This window comes from Tursiops truncatus, chromosome 9 (genome assembly GCF_011762595.2).
Source record: "Tursiops truncatus isolate mTurTru1 chromosome 9, mTurTru1.mat.Y, whole genome shotgun sequence".
Lineage (NCBI taxonomy): Eukaryota > Metazoa > Chordata > Mammalia > Artiodactyla > Delphinidae > Tursiops > Tursiops truncatus.
Window position 1 is genome coordinate 69976634 of NC_047042.1, and position 17449 is coordinate 69994082.

Genomic DNA, 17449 nt, shown 5'->3' on the forward strand with positions numbered 1-17449 from the left:
GGCTCTACTGTGGCCCTGGAATAGTTTGCCTGGATTTAAATTTTGGCTTCACTTCTTGCTATGGCTATGATCTCTCCATGCCTCAATTTGATTATCATTAAAAGTTGAATAAAAAGTATGCTGCATAATATTGTTTTGAGAATTAAATCCAATAATCCACATAAACTGCTTGGCTTAAAGTGATGTTCAGGAAGGTTAGCTCTAGCCTGAATAAATGACCTTGAGACAATTTCTGAACTCTGAATAATTTGTAGTGTATCTTGATGGTTTTCCCCAGTTCTTCTCCATAAAGTAGAGACAAATAAAGGGTCTTGGTGGAATACATATTTGTTGGTTGCGTTCTTTAGGGCAAGGTTTCACAACCTCTATCTATAACGGGCCATAAAATAAAAACAGGCTGTAGGCTGGATTTGCCTGCTGGTTGTCATTTCCCAAGCCCTTCCTTAGAACAAAGAAATGCCATTTTTAGTGAATGATAGATTCATCTTTTAACAGGTTCTATTTTTTTCTAATTAAAGTTTAATCCATACTCACTGTGAAAGAAAAAAATAAAATAATTTGAAAAATACAGAAATGTTTAAAAGAATATACAACTTTTAATCACATAATTCATGAGTAACTGCTTTGAACAGTGGATGATTTTATAGAATTCTATTTATCTGCTCAACAAATTAGAAATACACTATGAACATAATTTTAATTCCTATTCTTTCTATTTAGCATTATACAATGAATGCTTTTTTAAAAACCTCATATTTATGTATCTTTCATTATACTGTACTAATTATACCTCATAAGTTAGTATCTATTAATAATTTACCCCTTCCACTAGATTGCTTTCAATTTAAGACTAGATACTGTCTTACTTATCTTTGTAAGTCTTAGTACCATGACTGGTACATGGTAGGTGCTAGAGATTGAACCAGTTTGAAAATTAAAGAACATAATTACTCTTTACTTGCTGTTATAGCTTAGAGTCCTGGCCCTAGTTCAAAGAGGACATTATCACACTCATTACCTGCTAGCCAGTTATGCAAAAAGCAAGAGTAGCATAATTTTTGATTACCAATTCATTTTAGAGAGCTCATTACTTGAAAAAAATAATATATTTAGTCAATTTCCAAAGTTCCAGTATTTCTTTCATTGCCTGAAAAGCAGTTTCACTTAAAATAATTTCCTCCAAATTGTTTCAAGTCAAATACTTCTGAATGACATTTCAGTTTGTACCTGAAATTCAATATTCAGTACTACAGAGGATAATATGTAATTTACCAAAAAAAAAAAAGAAAGAAAACATTTGAAGACACTTTATCAGAATACAATGAACCATTTTTCTATGAGAAGCTACGTTTTCACATACATCCTATTCCACAAAGTAAACACCAAGAAGAAAGATAAGTGTAACCTCTTTGGTGAGAAAAGGTGTATCTGAGCTTATGTTGCATTTAGGAACACAAACTAGTTTACATATTTTTGCTGATGAAAAAATTCACTCACTAGTCCCAAAATAGTCAAAAATGTACTTTAATTCATCAGCTCAGTTGAAATGTTTGATTCCCTGGTAGTTTTTGGATTAATCTCAATATGCTTTTCTCAAAATAAACTCTATCTTGGAAATCTGGATAAAATATCATCCTGAGCACAGGCATCAAACTCTATTTTTCTCAGTTCCCTATTAAAGTGGTCAAAAGTAAGTAGGAAAATAGGTTCAGGGTAAATTAGCTTTATCCCTGGAAACTTGAAAAGTTGGCATCTGTGCAAGGCTAACTGATAATTTTCTTTCATATCCATCCACCCTCACATACACACACTCTGTAACATAGGGAGCTACATTTCCCATGCTCCCTGCACATTGGCTTCTGTGTTGAATACTTGAAATATTGGTGGGTGGAAGATGAACAGAAACCAGGGCAGGTCTCCTCAGTATGATATCTTTGTAGTTTCTGGAGATCATCCATGACTTCTGCTCCTGCTCAGATACCACTTCCCTACTTATGTCCTGACTCTCAACAGGTGGTCCTCGCTGTGATTCTAGCTCTCAAGGGACATCCTGGGGTTCTAGGCTGTGGTAACACCACATGTTCTCTCTTCCCATTCTCTTGTCCTCTTTTCTGTATGTTCCAATTTTTTTTTTTTTTTTTTTTTTTGCGGTACGTGGGCGTCTCACTGTTGTGGCCTCTCCTGTCGCGGAGCACAGGCTCCGGACACGCGCAGGCTCAGCGGCCATGGCTCACAGGCCCAGCCGCTCCGCGACATGTGGGACCTTCCCGGACCGGGGCACGGACCCGCGTCCCCTGCATCGGCAGGCGGACTCTCAACCACTGCGCCACCAAGGAAGCCCTGTATGTTCCAATTTTTTGTCTCTCTGTGATTTGGCATGAATATTTGTTCCCTTCTGATCACTAATCCAGTTCACTAATTCTTACTTTGGGTCATCTTCTGTCAAACTCATTTACTGAGTCTTAATTTTAGTTTTCTTATTTCTAAATTTTCCATTTGTTTCCATTTCAGAGTTTCCAGTCCTCAGCTGAAATTCTTAATTTTTTTCTCTAGTTTATCATGTTATTTCAGTATACCATTTATTTTAGAGTTGATGTCTAGTTAAATCCAATGTCTGGATCATATGGTCTATTTCTACATTATGTTTTTTTCTTTCTCTTTTGGTCATTTGGTCTTGTTTCCTGGAGTGCAGCATTTTTTTGCTGGAGTGAAAAACACTGATTATCAATATAATTTGAGGTTCTGATGATGCTATAATGCTCCACATAGGATTTTCTTTGTGTTGGTAAAAATTAATAAAGGAGTTGATAATCTTAAATCAATCAAATCAATTGCCCTAATTCAGAGACATATTTCAGTATTTGTGAAGGGGGTTTTATTTCTGTTTTGCCCTTACTCCTTCCAAGATGTAAATCTTCAATGGTCTCAGTGGAATCCTGGGCTGTTAACCAATGTCCCATCTCCTTGTGATTTCTAACCTCTAATTTTTGTTCCTCCAGCCTCTTATGACCTCTGAAAGCTCTGTTCAGCTTCTCAGCCTCCTACCTACTATTTTATGCTCAGCTTCTCAGTCTCTCAGCTGTGTTTTATAGATTGGAAAATGCTTCAAAAGTAGAATATTGGATTCACTTATCTATGTTCATCCTCTTTGGAAACATTGACTCCTCTGGTCCTTGCTGATTTCTTAACTAATGCCTTCAAACAGATTTTTAAAAAATGTTTTACACAGATATAGCAGTCATTCTTGGTGGAAGGGTTGGCTTAATATAATCTAGTCCAAAAAAATGATCAAAATCAAAAGGAAAAAATTGAATAACAACTAAACAGCAAAAAGTGGGAAAAAAGGAATATTTTTAAAATCTAGAAGCAAATCATAAAATGAGAAATGCAAATATAAAAATAATTTTGAAAAATAAGAATTGTGAAATTATAAAATAAAAATCCAGCAGATTTTTTGGAGTTTCTAAAGAGCCAAGAGAACCAGCACCATCTCCTAGTTTTGACAGCGAAACCATTTTCTTTCCCAAGACATATTTTTCCCTTGCTCTTCCATAGGAGTTCTCAGAAGGCTGAAGATGAGACAGAGCCTCTTTGTGAAACGTCCACAGTTCCTGCAGAGGTGCTCTGGAATTTCTCTGAAGTCCTGGCCCAAGTAGGTACATCTTTTTGGTTACCAAAGGGTACTTTGGAGGGAAATAATTGATTCCAGGTCTGAATCATGGAAGATACAAAAGGAATCTGGAATATCTTGTTGTGTTAGAAACTAATAAAGTGTTAAAAATATGATAGAGATATAATTAAAGGGCAAAGGAACCAACTTAAATGTCTCCCTTTGGACAAATCTGGAATAATTTGAGATAAATTGAAATAATGATAGGAATAGATTATGAAGTAATAATCCATTTGTCCAAGCTGATATAAATCAGAAAATACAAATAAGTAAATAAAGGAGTGATAAAAGAAAGCTCTTCCTTAAGTAGAGTGGCAACTAACAAATACAGAAGAAATAATACAATTAGAAGATCATTAATGGTTGCTGAAACTAGTGGGTGAAAGCTTGGTGAAAAACAGGATATTTATGTAATACAAGATATTTCCCCCCAAATAACTCATTAATTACACAGGGGAAAAGTAACCTCACAGTGAAGAAACTTGGTGGATACTTCCTTAAGTAAGTGATATAAGGTAACAATGCCAGTAATAGGACAAACCAACCTCATATTTCTCCTGATACTGAAAAGTATATATATTTTCTGTGGTGATCTTGCCCAAAATGCATAAGTTTACTCTAACAAGAACGTGCCAGATACATTAAATGCAGGGACATTCTACAAGATAACTGGTTTGTAGTCTTCAAAAAATGTTAAGATCAAGAAAAACAAAGACAGAAAAGCTGTGCAAGATTAAATGAGGCAAGAGACATGACACCTATCGGCAATCCATGATCCTGGATGGGATTCTATATTGGGCAGAAGAAGTAAATGTTAGGACAATTGACAAAATTTGAATATGAACTGTGGATTAGATAATAGCATTTTATCTATGTTACATTTTCTGATTTTTGATAGTTTTACTGTGGTTATACAAAAGAATGTCTTTGTTCTTAGGAAATATATATTGAAGTTGTATGTTGTGTGTTTGTAAGTAAATATATATATATGTGGAGAGAGAGAGAGAGAGAAAATAAGTGGGACCAAATATACCAACTGATGATCTAGGTAAAGGGCAAATGGGAATTCCTTGTGCTATTTTAGCAACTTTTTTAATAAATCTGAAATTATATCAAATTAAAAGTTTACAAGCAAACAAACTAGATGACAAGAAATCCTCAAAACTATAAAGTATATGTGGATGGAGTCCAACCACTGAGGGTAGAAAGAAGCCAGTGATATTTATAACTATGTAAGAGGAAGCAGAGGGCAAGAAAATAAAGACAACATCCTGATAGAAGAATAGGCAACAGATAGTTCATAGGGAAAAAATACAAATGGCCCTTGAACATATTAAAATGTGTTCAGTTTCACTGATGAGAAAATGAAACGTCATTGAGAAATTTGGTATGTTTAAACAAAATACTTGCCAAGGTTCTGGGAAAATAGGTATTCTTATATGTTTTTGATAGAAAAGTGATATGCAATGTCTAGCAAAATTGTACCTGAGTTTACCTAATTACCTACCAATCCCATTTCTAGAGATCTATCTGGATGATACACTATAAAAATATTAAAAGACGTATGAACAAGGCCAATAAGTGCCAAATGCCCATAAACAAAGAAATGGCTGAATTTAAATGAGAATACATTTAAATGTAGTTTAATTAAATACACTAAATACACTACATTAAATACACTCAATGTAGTATTATGCTCCTTTAAAAAAAGGAGATAGATCTCTACACACTACATAGAGGTACCCAGGACAGCTTTTTAGGTGAAGAAAATGCAAGTTGAAGAAAAGTGTGTATAATAAACTGCCATTCATCTAAGAAAAGAGGGAAAGAAATAGCAGTATATTAACATATTTGTTTATAGTTAAAAACAGGAGGGGGAGAAGCCAAAAAGTGGAAGAAAAATGGTTGCCTACAGTGGAGTGGAGGGAAGGGGGGGAGGAGGAGACAGAGAACTTCTCTGAATATACCTTATTTTATACATTTGGCACAAAGATGTGAACAATTATTTAATAGATAAAATATAAAGAGTAAACGTACATTTGGAAACATTTAATTCTTTAATAATCAAATAAATGCAAAATAAAGCAACAGCTTGGATGTAGAGAAGGAGAGTAAGAAGGGTGAAGGATTACTCTGAGGTTGTTGCCCTGAGCAACTAGAAGAATGACTGGTCATTGATGACTTGGGAAATACCTTGAGGAGGAAGATGAGAAGCCTGATTTTAAGTTAGGATGCCTTAACACTCCACCAGTGCTGTTGGTGTCTGTTTACCTCTGCAATTTGTGGGCTCTATGACCTTGGCCAGAGCTTTCCTGAGCTTCAGTTTCCACATCTTTAAAATGAGCTTAATAATAGTGCCCTACACTAGGGTTATGGTAAAGATTGAATGAGATACCGCACATAAAAGCTCTCAATACAGTGCCTTAGACAATAAAAGCATTCAGTAAATACTCAATTTTAAAACAAACCTTGTTTAGTATTATTAAAATAATGGTTTGTTTGAATTCAAGCATTCTATATTAACAACTTTTAGTTATGGAATGAAACAGTGATTTAAAAAATTATTAATGTTCATACAGATTTAAATATGTCCCAAAATAATTCTTACACCTAACATTCATTTTAATTACTTTAGTCATTACAAAACCTGCAAGCTTCCATTCCTGCTGCTGACACTGATTATGTATACTTCTGTCAAAGAATCAGGAAAGAAGGAAATAATAACCAATATTCATGGCATGTTTACAATATGCCAGGTGCTTTTCTAAATGCTTTAATTTATATATATATTTTGCATATTTTTTAACACATTCAGTCTTCATGACACCCAGTAGGATAGCTTCTATTGTATCTCCATTTTACAGATGAGGAAACTTGAAACAAAGAGTAATGTTTAAGGTATTTGGAACAGAGACCAACCACCCATTTCATTTGTGGAATCTGCTATAAAAGACAACATATACTGAATCAGTAAAGACATAAACTTCTTGAAGAAAAATCAAATGAAACATTTTCTGCAGAAAACTTTGAAGTTCACATGCATTTGCTCATACAGTATTTCTGGACATGTGCTGTCCAATACAAGAGCCACCAGCTACATACAGAGTACTTGAAATGTGGTTGGCAGAAGTTGAGATGTGCTGTAAGTGTGAAATACACAACAGATTTTGAACTTAATATAAAAAAAAATGAAAAACATCATGTTAATAAATTTTGTACTGATTGCATGTTAAAATGATAATATTTGATAATATTAAATAAAATATATTATTAAAATTAAAAAAAAAAGTTGCCTTAAGACATCCAAATGAGAAGCCAACCTGCCCTTTGAATATATGAGCCTGGATCTAGGATAAAGTTCCAGACTTTAAAGGCTAGTGTTGCCCACAAAGAGATAATATTCAAAGTCTTGAAATTAGATGGAATCATCCTGCAAGTGACTGTATATATAAAACAGTTCTAAGGACTGAATCCTATGTTCAGTCCTAATGCATGCTAATGTTTATGTGTGGGGGAAAGTGGAGGAATCAGTAAAGGAATTTGTGAGACAGACGAATACTTAGGAGATTGTGTTTCTTCTGAAACAAAAAAAGTTTCAGGAAAGAGAGAAATAATCTAAATAAGATCTGGTCTTACTAAGAACTGATCATTGGATTCATCAATATGGAGGTTACTGAAAAGAAAGACCAGTTTCAGAGAAGTGATAGGGGTGAAAATCATTCAGGTGGGTTCAAGAGAGTAAGAGAGAATAGAAGGAGAGGATTTGTGGAAAGTGGTGTTAGAGAACTTTTTTTGAGGAGGTTTTCAATAAAGGGAAGTAGTGAAATAGGGAAATAGCTAGAGGGATTTGTGTCAAAGAGGGCTTTTCTTTTAAGAGGGGAGAAAGTATTGTATATAGGCTAATGAAACTTTATTAGCTGAACACAAGTTTGTATATTTATTTCTCCATGTGGTGAAAGAACCAATATTATTGTCACTGAAGCAGTGATATATATACATGGCTATCTTCAATCTTGGAAAATCTAAGTAAATTATTACATGATTAAGCTAAATATTTGGGCATTATAAATGACACTGTAACTTTTTCCACCCCTTTATTTTAATATCAAACATATTGATGTTTTTATTATCCTTTACAGATAAATTTCCTTTGATTCAAACCCAGAGTGTCAGAGAGAGAATATGAAGGTCTAGTCTGATTTTCAAGAGCAAATCTTTTGTATTGCCGATGTTGACTCTCCAGACCATATGTGGAGGAACTCACATTCACATATTATCTAAATCAAAAGCTAGTGTAATTTGCATTTTATGCAAGATGGGTCATACAGAAGGATCTTTGTTCTGACAGATATTTTCTCCCACAGAAGTGCTTCATTTTGGTTACGGTTTGGATTTGGTTTAGAGTTCTTCCTTCAATGTTTTTCTTTAGTAAGGCTAATGGGAAGTGCTAATGTGTTTACCTCATGTGAATACTTCAACATGACAATCCTTTAGGTCTATACTACCCATTATGGTAGCCAACAAATGGCTATTCAATACTTGTGATGTGCTTCATGCAGCCAAGAAACTGAATTTTCAATTTCATTTAATTATAATTAAATTTTTAAAATGAATTATTTAAAAATATTTTTCCATTAAACACAACTTTACTGCTTTCATAGGACTGCAGTTCACTTGAACCATTGAAAATTTAGTGTACAGTCGAGATGAGCTTTTTGTAAAATAAACAATGAATTTGAAGATTTAGTATGAAAAAAGGTGAAATATCAACTTGATAAATTTTTATGTTGACTGTTGAAATGATAATAAGTTGGTTTAGATAGAATAAATAAAAATTAAAATATTTTCTTTAGTTATAGAATATTTTATGTAAAATAAAATTTGAAATATTAAGAATAAATATGCTTTATTTTTTTAATGTGGCCCTTAGAAAATTCTAGATTACAGATGTGGCTCACATTATATTTCTACTGTGCAGCATTGCTCTAGGTTATTAAACATAAACTTTATGCCAGATGAATAGGAACGTCCATAGGTTGCTGCTGTTGTAAGGCATCTTTCTGTCTAGTGAGGCCAAGAGTATTAGTTCACCCTCTTCATTTATTTACTCTGTGGCTTCAGAATTAACATGGAGAAGCTTTGGAATTAGGACTACTTTTTTAAGATAATCATCTAACAATGTAAGGGTGCCCGAGAAGATAAGGGATCTTTCTTTTGGGATGGTTTTAAGAAGAGCTTGAATCAGTACTTTTTGATAGAGAAAATACAGGGAGGTGATAGAGAAATAAGTGCTTGTCTTGTGAAAGCTTTCCAGTAAGTTTCTTAGTTTCAAAGTCAGGGACAAAACTGATCTACACAGGTACCTTGCAAGACAAATTGGTAACATGTGCATTACAGGTCAAGAGTTAAAATACATACTGGCCATTCGTGTTTTGAGTTTTGTTTTATTTTGTTTGGTTGGTTAATGGTAGTGTTTTTTGTTTGTTTTTTTGATCATTACTTTTTCTTTTTCTTTTCTCTTTCTTTGCTTGTCTTATTTTATTTTTCCAAGAAAATAGCAGGGCAGCCTGACCAGCCCTGGGCAAATGTATCAGAATGGAGAAGTTTTATTTGGCATCTTCTTTTTCTCTTGGTGATATCCTTTCTCCTTTTGGCAGTATGTCCAATGCCTAGGGCTACCCAAGATCTCCATTTGATGCCCCAGCCAAAGATTTCCTTTTTGCAAGAGAATAAGTCAATCTGTGTTAATATATTTAATGACCATTTATTACTATTTCATGGGCATGATGCCTTATCCCAATAGAATAGATATTTCAGGCTCCATGACAGGTAATTTGTTGATACATTCCAGGAATGTCAGAAGTTTTGGACCAAACTTGAATTTTACTGTTTGACAGCTGTCTATTTCTCCTACTGGGCCTATTAAGGGTGTGTTGCTGGGTCCTATTAAAAGCAATTTAATTTATTGAATCTTTTATCTTTCTGGCAAAGGAAAGTATATAATTTTCCAAAGCTCTTGTAGAATGCAGTACTCTCTATGCAGAGGTAAATCATTCATTTACAAAATTCTCATATTCTCAGAGTTCCTTAAAAAGAAACTCATAATCTTTGATGCAGCAATGCTGCATACTCTTCCCCTAACCTGTGTAAGAGTTTCATGTGAATATTTGATGGGAGGCATTCCTGAGTTAGTGTAACTTTATTTATCCCTTGGTGCGTGGGATTTCATTACTTTGGTCCATGTGGGATAGTCCTCAGAGTGATGGATGACTCACTATGAAACAGCTGTGACCTGAAAGAGTTCTTGCTGGCATTGCATTTTCTGTGTAAATTTGATTTAAGAAAAAACAATCACCATTATGTCATCGCATTCTTCTGCTTCAGTGTTGGTGGCTACACTCCTTGAGGATGGAGTAACACCCTCAGACAGAAGTGGGGGCGGGTGATGGAACAGTTGGGCTGGTGTGGACAGCCTGAAGATGAAGGAAGAAAGATGACAATATATATAAGCATTTGCAGAACTAGACAGCATACAAGCTGGCCTATTTACTATTAAAGCTAGGACAGGCCCATTATGTGATGCTTTGAAATTCCGAGAAATGGGCTACTGGGACTGGTAATCATCAGTGAATGCTGTGTGAGTCAGATCCTAGGCAAAACTACACGGTGCCTAATCAGTCTCATACCCTCTTTCCTGTAGTGCTCTTTTGCCTCATAGCACACTCCCCTGCAGTCCATTTCCATCCCTTTCTAGAAGTGGGATCTTGGGCACATCCATAGCTTATCTGGTTTTCAGTTCCTTCATCAATAAAAAGAGATAAAAATTGTATCCATTTCTTGAGGCAGTTTTAAATATTAAGTAAATATGTGTAACATTTTTAGAACAGTGTCTGGCCTATGTATGTACTAAGGATGTGTGATTTTTATTACTTTAGAAAAACCAAACAGAATCATTTGGTATAAAGCTCAAGACCTTGGATCTGCTCTCTTTGAACAACACTAAATAATCCAAATTTCTTACTTTCTGGTACCCTCATCAAAACTTATTGGTCTTGTGTACCATTTCATCAGAGCCTTTCCCCCCAATTTCAGATTTTCAAAAGTCTCACACCACAGTTAACATCTGGATCTGGGGTGTAGATGATTCTTTTGTACCGCTACAGCTTTTTAAACAGTTTAATCAAATGCCAGTATTTACAAATTCAGATATTTCTTATAAAATTATGATCTCTGACTTCCCTTGGAAAAAAGTCAAAAGATCTGTCAACCATGGGACAGCAGTCCCACATGAGAACACTCAGTTGGAAATAGCAGCAGCCCTCTTTTGATTCTGCATATATCTCCCAACTTTCCAGTCCTCACTATCCCGTATTTTTCCTTACAATCCAACTTAATACACTTTTCATTGCCATTCCAGGCCCTATGAATAGAGGGCAAAAGGAAGTTGGAGGGATACAGTAAACAAAGAGTTCATGGTTTTTCATTGGCTGAGTCCTTGCTTGGAAAGAAGAGGAGTTTTTCTTTTTTCTGTTGGGCTGTGCTATAATCACAGAGCGTGAGATCTCCCCTTTCTTGTCTCCTGAATTTATTTAATTGAAGTTTCTGTTTATTAATTTCTTACATTTTCCCCTTTTGACCAAGATCTTTCTCTGAAAGCATAGCCGATCAAGAGTGAGGTTTTCTAGTTTCAGTGGCTTTTTGTCCCTTAATGCCAGGAAAGACCTTTCCTGGGTGTAGCATCTCACATCAGAAAGAGAGTACACAGATTGGAAACCTACTGAGGTCACATTTGAGTAACAAAGAGGAGTACGAGGGAGAACTCTCAGGCACTTTTTTTCTAAAGTCCATATGTTATCAAGATCATAGACACTGGAGATCATCTGAAGTGTTGTCTTCATCAAAGATTTGGTGACAAACTTCCAGCAGACCTGGTCCAGATATCTTGGGAAAGCTGTCTTATCAGATGTCATTAGTTCAATTCTGGGAAGTCTTTACTTTCAGGTCACCAAATGATGTGCAGGTCTGGTCAGAGTTCCGTGCTTTCTTTAGGTATGTTGCATGAATCCAAAAGTCTATTTTTTGGAGTTTGGTGGCACTAGGGTTGGTTTGCAGTACCTGATAGGGTCCTCTCCAGGGAGTTTGAAGAAAGTTCCTCTGGAGGGTCTTTTCTGATAGATGAAATTTCTAGGTTGCAAGGTGTGATGCTTAAGGTCTTTGTCTCCAGAGAGTGCACTATGAAAAGATTGCTTTACAAAAGCATGGTTACTTTTAATAGAAGCAGTAAGGCCTTTGCAATATTGTAGTATCTCTCCTTTTATCCGTCAGTTGTGGGTCAAAGAAGTAGAAGCCAAGTGCATTGGGCGTCCTGTGACTATCTCGAAAGGTGAGAATTCATGGGTTCCAAAAGGGCGGATCTGAGATTTAGAAGGACCAACAGCAATGCTTTTGGCCAGTGTATTTGGAGGGCCTCTACAGATTTTTCCAACTGAGTCTTAATAATGTTGTTAGTGCGTTTGACTAAACCAGAGGATTGAGGGTGGTAAGCACAGTAAAAGTGTTGTAAAACGAGCCAAACAGTGTAGACTTGTTGAAGTATCTAGCCAGTAAAGTGGGTTCCTTGATCTCTATGAAGTTTGAGAGGAGTTCCCTAGGAAGGAATCATTTTTTCCAAAAGGACATTAGCCACAGAAGAGTCAGTAACCTGAAGGGAAAGCTTCAGTCCAGTGTGAAAACATGCAGACCATAACTAAAACATATTGATATCCATGAGACAGAGGAAATTATATTGAATCCATTTGCCAGATGTCAAATTGTCCATTAGGCAGTTTAAAAAGTCTGAGAGTAGTGTGAACAGGTTTCCCTGGGTTGTACTTCAGACACATCAGACAAATGAGGTAGGCATTTTTTGTGGTCTTATTAATGTTCCCCTGCCAAATATTGATTCATGAAGACTATCATTTTGTCAGTAGATCAGTGGTTTAACGCATGTACAGTGGTGAGGAGTGAGAATTTTAGTCTTCGGTGGGACTTGGCTGTTATTTGGTCCAAACCTAAGCCTTATCTTCTTATCAAACCAAGAATTGTTGAATTTCTAGTCCTGTTTTCTCTTTTCTGAGGCCAATTGTTGGGTGTCTCTAGTTAGTGTTTCTAAATTACCATTTGCAGAAATACCCTTTGAACCATGACAGAGGTTTGGCTGCTCTTGGTCCCTTTAAGGGCAGCATTCCTTGCAGAAATATCAGTAAGATGATTTTCCATAACTTCCATAGAATCAAGTTTAGAATGCCCCAGAATCTTAATAATAGCTAGAGAGGCAGGTAAAAGTATTGCATCCAATAATTCCTGAATATAGGGGTCATTTAAAATTTTATTTCTGATGGAAGTAAGGAAACCACGTTGCTTCTACAACATTCCAAAATCATGAGCTACTCTGAAAGCATATCTACTATCAGTATAAATACAGGCAGTTGTGTCCTTGGCTAAAGTACAAGTCTGTGTAATAGTGTATAATTCAGCCTTTACCCGTAAGTAAAGATGCTGCCTCAACAACATCAAAAGAGCTTGCAAAAGCATACCTAGCACAATATTTGCCATTGTCACCTTTTAAATAAGAACTGTCTGTGAACCGCGGGAAGTCAGCGTTGCCAAAAGGAATTTCCTGCAAATCATCATGAGTAGTCAGGAGGTTGTCTGTCAGCATTAAAGATGGAGGGGAGAAGAATAGCAGGGTTAAGGTTATTATGTAAGAGAGTTATGTGAAGAGCAGTTAACAAAAGGACTTCATTAGGAGGTGAGGCAACTGAAAAATGTTGAGCATGATGAGAATTTAGGAGAGCTTTTACTGCATGAGGTACAAAAATGGTTAAAGGGGGATCCCACAATGATTTTCTCAGTGGTCTTAACCAAAAGGGCAGTGGCCATAATGGGTCTAAAGCTACAGCGGTATCCCCACGCCTCAGGGTCCAGTTGCTGGCTATAATACTCAGTGATAGTCCCCGTATATTGGGGTGACAACCCCAGGGGCATTCTCTTCCTTTTCATATACAAAAAAGGAAAAAAAGGAATCTGATAATTGGGATGCCCAAGGGCAGGTGGGTTCATCAAACTCTCCTTTAAGGTCTCAAAGGCTGTCTTCTGGTTCTTCCCGTAAAGTTGGGTTGGGGTTATTATTCTTGAATAAAACATACAGAGCTTTGGCTGTAAGAGATAAATTTGGAATCCAATTTCAGCAATAATCAACGAGCCTGAGAAAACCTCACAATTGGTGCTTAGTTTGGGGTTTGGAGAAAGTTAGGACACCACGATGTCTATCTGGATCTAGGTGTAGACCTTGTTCTGATATTAGATGCCCTAAATAATGGGGAGATTGCAGTTTTTCTCTGATGACCTTATGCCCTTTTAAGAGTAAAAGCTTTAGCAAGTGGATGCTCTCTTCTTGTCAGGATGCTGGAGGAGAGCAAAGAAGCAAATCATCCACATATATGCAACAAAGTAGAACGTCTAGGAAACTTTATATCATCCTGATCAGCCTTCAGGGTTTATGAGAAATAAGAAAGACTTTCAGTATACCCCTGAGGCTATACTGTCCAGGTGAATTATTTTTCTTCTCAAGTGAAGGCAAAAAGGTATCCGTTAGCTTCATCAACTGGAATACTAAAGAATGCATTGCATAAATAATTACAGTAAAGAATTTACTTCTGGTGGGAATGGATGTTAGTAATACACGAGGGTTAGAAATAACAGGGTGTCCAGGGATAACAGTGTTGTTTATTTTTTTTATTTTTGCGGTACGCGGGCCTCTCACTGTTGTGGCCTCTCCTGTTGCGGAGCACAGGCTCTGGACGCGCAGGCTCAGTGGCAATGGCTCATGGGCCCAAGCCGCTCTGTGGTATGTGGGATCTTCCCGGACCAGGGCATGAACCCGTGTCCCCTGCATCAGCAGGCGGACTCTCAACCACTGTGCCACCAGGGAAGCCTGACAATGCTGTTTATTGCTCAGAGATCCTGGACAAACCTCCACCCTTGGCCCTTCGGTTTTCTCACCAGTAAAATGGGAGTGTTACAAGGCTAGTACAAGGGGTAATGAGGCCTTGAGTCTTATTCTATTATGGGCTTTATGCCTTGAGGAGCTTCTTTACTTATAGAGTATTGATTAATTCTGGGAAGAAGTTTTGTGGGGAGTCTTTTTGAATTTTGATGGGAGGTACCCTGTGAATTGTGATGTGGTTAACATCAGTTGGAGATTTTGCCCATAAGGAAAGTGGTAGCTGATTTAATAGGGACAAATGATCAGTATTTCCAGAATCTGCTTTAATGCTGTCAGAGATGGAACAAATAAAAGACATCAAAGGGCTTTTAATTCACCTGGTTGGTTGCAGGCATACCTCATTTTGTTGCACTTCGCTTTATTGTGCTTCAACAATGCAAAAGAGATTGTTGCAAATTTAAGTGCTTTAGGTGGCTTTGGCCTGAAACTGTGTTTTTCTACAAGTTGAAAATTTGTGGCAACTCTGCGTTGTCAGATGACGGTTAGCATTTTTTAGCAATAAAGTATTTTTTAATTAAGGTATGTACATTGTTTTTCTAAGATATAATGCAATAATAGACTATAGTATAGTGTAAATACAGCTTTTATATGCACTGGGAAACCAAAAAAATATGTGACTCACGTTATGGTTATACTTGCTTCATCGCAGTGGTCTGGAACTGAACCCACCATATCTCCAAAGTATACCTGTACTTTGATGACTACTGTCAAATTCTAGAATTATTTCCCCCTTATGGGAGAAAGAAATTCCAGCATCATACTTCTCTAAGAAGTCTTGGCCTAATAAATGGATAGGGGCAGAGGAACTAAGGAGAAAACAGTATGTATCTTTCAAGGAGCCTAAACAAAATGGAATAGGTTCAGAGATAGGGTACTCTTGTGATTCGTTAGAGATCCCTGCTAGGTAAACTGTTTTAGGACTCTAAGGCAGGGGCTTTTTTATATGAGTGGGGTTAAGTACCAACAATGTGGCTTCGGTGTCAATTAGGACTAGAAGAGATTCATCCCCAATCTGGAGAACTGTTTCTCCAAGCCAATTAAGAGGGAGGATTGAGAAGAGACCCTGTAGTTCCTCAGAGCCTCATCATTGAAAATTGGGAGGAAAGGCTGGTTAGAGGGCTGAAGCCACCTTAAGTACTTAAATTTGCAACAATCTGTTTTGCATTGTTCTGGCTCTTTGCAATAATAGCAGAAACTAGGAGAGTTTTGGTTTCGTTTAGGAACCTTCATTTGCTGGAGTTGAAGATTAAGAATTTTGTCAGTAATATTTGGCTGATTTATCTACAGTGTGAGAGAGCTGGTTTGCCAGATAAACTAAATATGGAGTGGACATAGTTTTATATTATATCCTGGGCCTTTTTACTAGAAGGGAAAGGTCTCATTTTCAGTCCATTAATAAGCATAGAGTTAAAATTACCCAGGTGGAATTAACATCTGAAAGAAGACCAGAATATTCTTTAAAAATACAATCTAAAGTTGATTGTAATAGTCATGAACAGTTTCATCAGATTTTTGTACAAGCCTGAAATTTGTTCCAATTAACAGTCTTTGGAAAAGCCCTAGGAATTTTTTGATGAAGTCACTTAGGGATTGCTGGAGCCTGATCAAATAAATTAGCAAGTTGGTCTCCTGTTGTAATTCTAGAGACCTTTCAGATTTTCCCAGTTAGTGGTTTTCGTCCAATGCTGGGCCTGGCCTTCATGAAAAACATATGAACTAGCTCATATAAGTTAGAGAATCCAGGTTGATAAGTTTGAATGATTATATTAAATTCGTCAGCAAATCTGTGAGGAGTTTTTAGTTATTTTGGGAAAATCTTTGATTGTGCTTGCAGTTCAGCTTTAGTCTAGGGAATATAAAACAATTAAGGGTTTAGCCTCTGGATCCTCAGAAGGCTTAATTTTAACAGGGCAGGTTCTGACAAGTTCAAGCACTGATGTTCAATGGCTGTGGCTTCCCCAGCCAGGTTCCACTCAGGGACTGGGTCTCTTCTGTGTTCCATGGTCCAGTCTTAGACCAGGTTGAGGCCACCGCAGATCCAGTGACATGCTGTGACATGGAGTGAGCGAGGCCAGAGCTTTTGCTCTGTTTGGGTTGGGACACATGCCAAGGTGATAGTGGGAAACTGGCAGCTGCTAGAGTAGACCCCTCTCCGTCCGGCCTTGGGGGTAGCCAGCTTGTGCACATTCTTCGCAAATGGAGTCCAGGCATCTCACTGCCCTCTTGTTAGTCCCAGTGGTCCTCCAACCAATCAAGGGGTCTCATCTCCCCCATATAGGACCCCAGGACTGGGGTGCCCAGTCTGTGGCTCTTACCACTCACTCTCCAGGGCAGGTGTCCACATGTGTATTCTCCCTTTTTCCTCTGAGTCCTCTCTTGGGCGTATGCCTTGATTTGATAGCTTTATTCTCCTTACCTGATTACGTGTGTATCTTTCTTATAGCCTTGGTTGTATGGGAGTCCTTCTGCCAGTTTTCAGTGATAATTGTTCCACGTGTAGATGTATTTTTGATGTGTTCATGGAGGGAGGTGAGCTCCATGTTTTCTTACTCTGCCATCTTGATCTATCCTGCTTTTGCTAATCTTATTTTGCAGAGAGGCAATTACAGGCTTCTGACAACACTTGGAAACCTCAAAATACCCATTGAAATAGGGGTACCATTCAGTTATGGAAATCTCAGAGCTATTGTATTCCAATTCAGTTTTAAGAAAATTAACTTTGGGGATTTCAA

At 37.0% G+C, this 17449-nt stretch overlaps 1 long non-coding RNA gene across 1 annotated transcript in view; it reads left to right on the forward strand.

Annotated features, from left to right (window-relative positions):
* LOC109548287 (uncharacterized) overlaps window positions 1–17449 on the forward strand; it is a 734651-nt gene that overhangs the window by 392264 nt on the left and 324938 nt on the right. The window contains exon 7 of the long non-coding RNA XR_002174337.3: window positions 3556–3652. This is a non-coding gene — a long non-coding RNA (uncharacterized lncRNA). The remainder of the gene's footprint in view (window positions 1–3555; window positions 3653–17449) is intronic.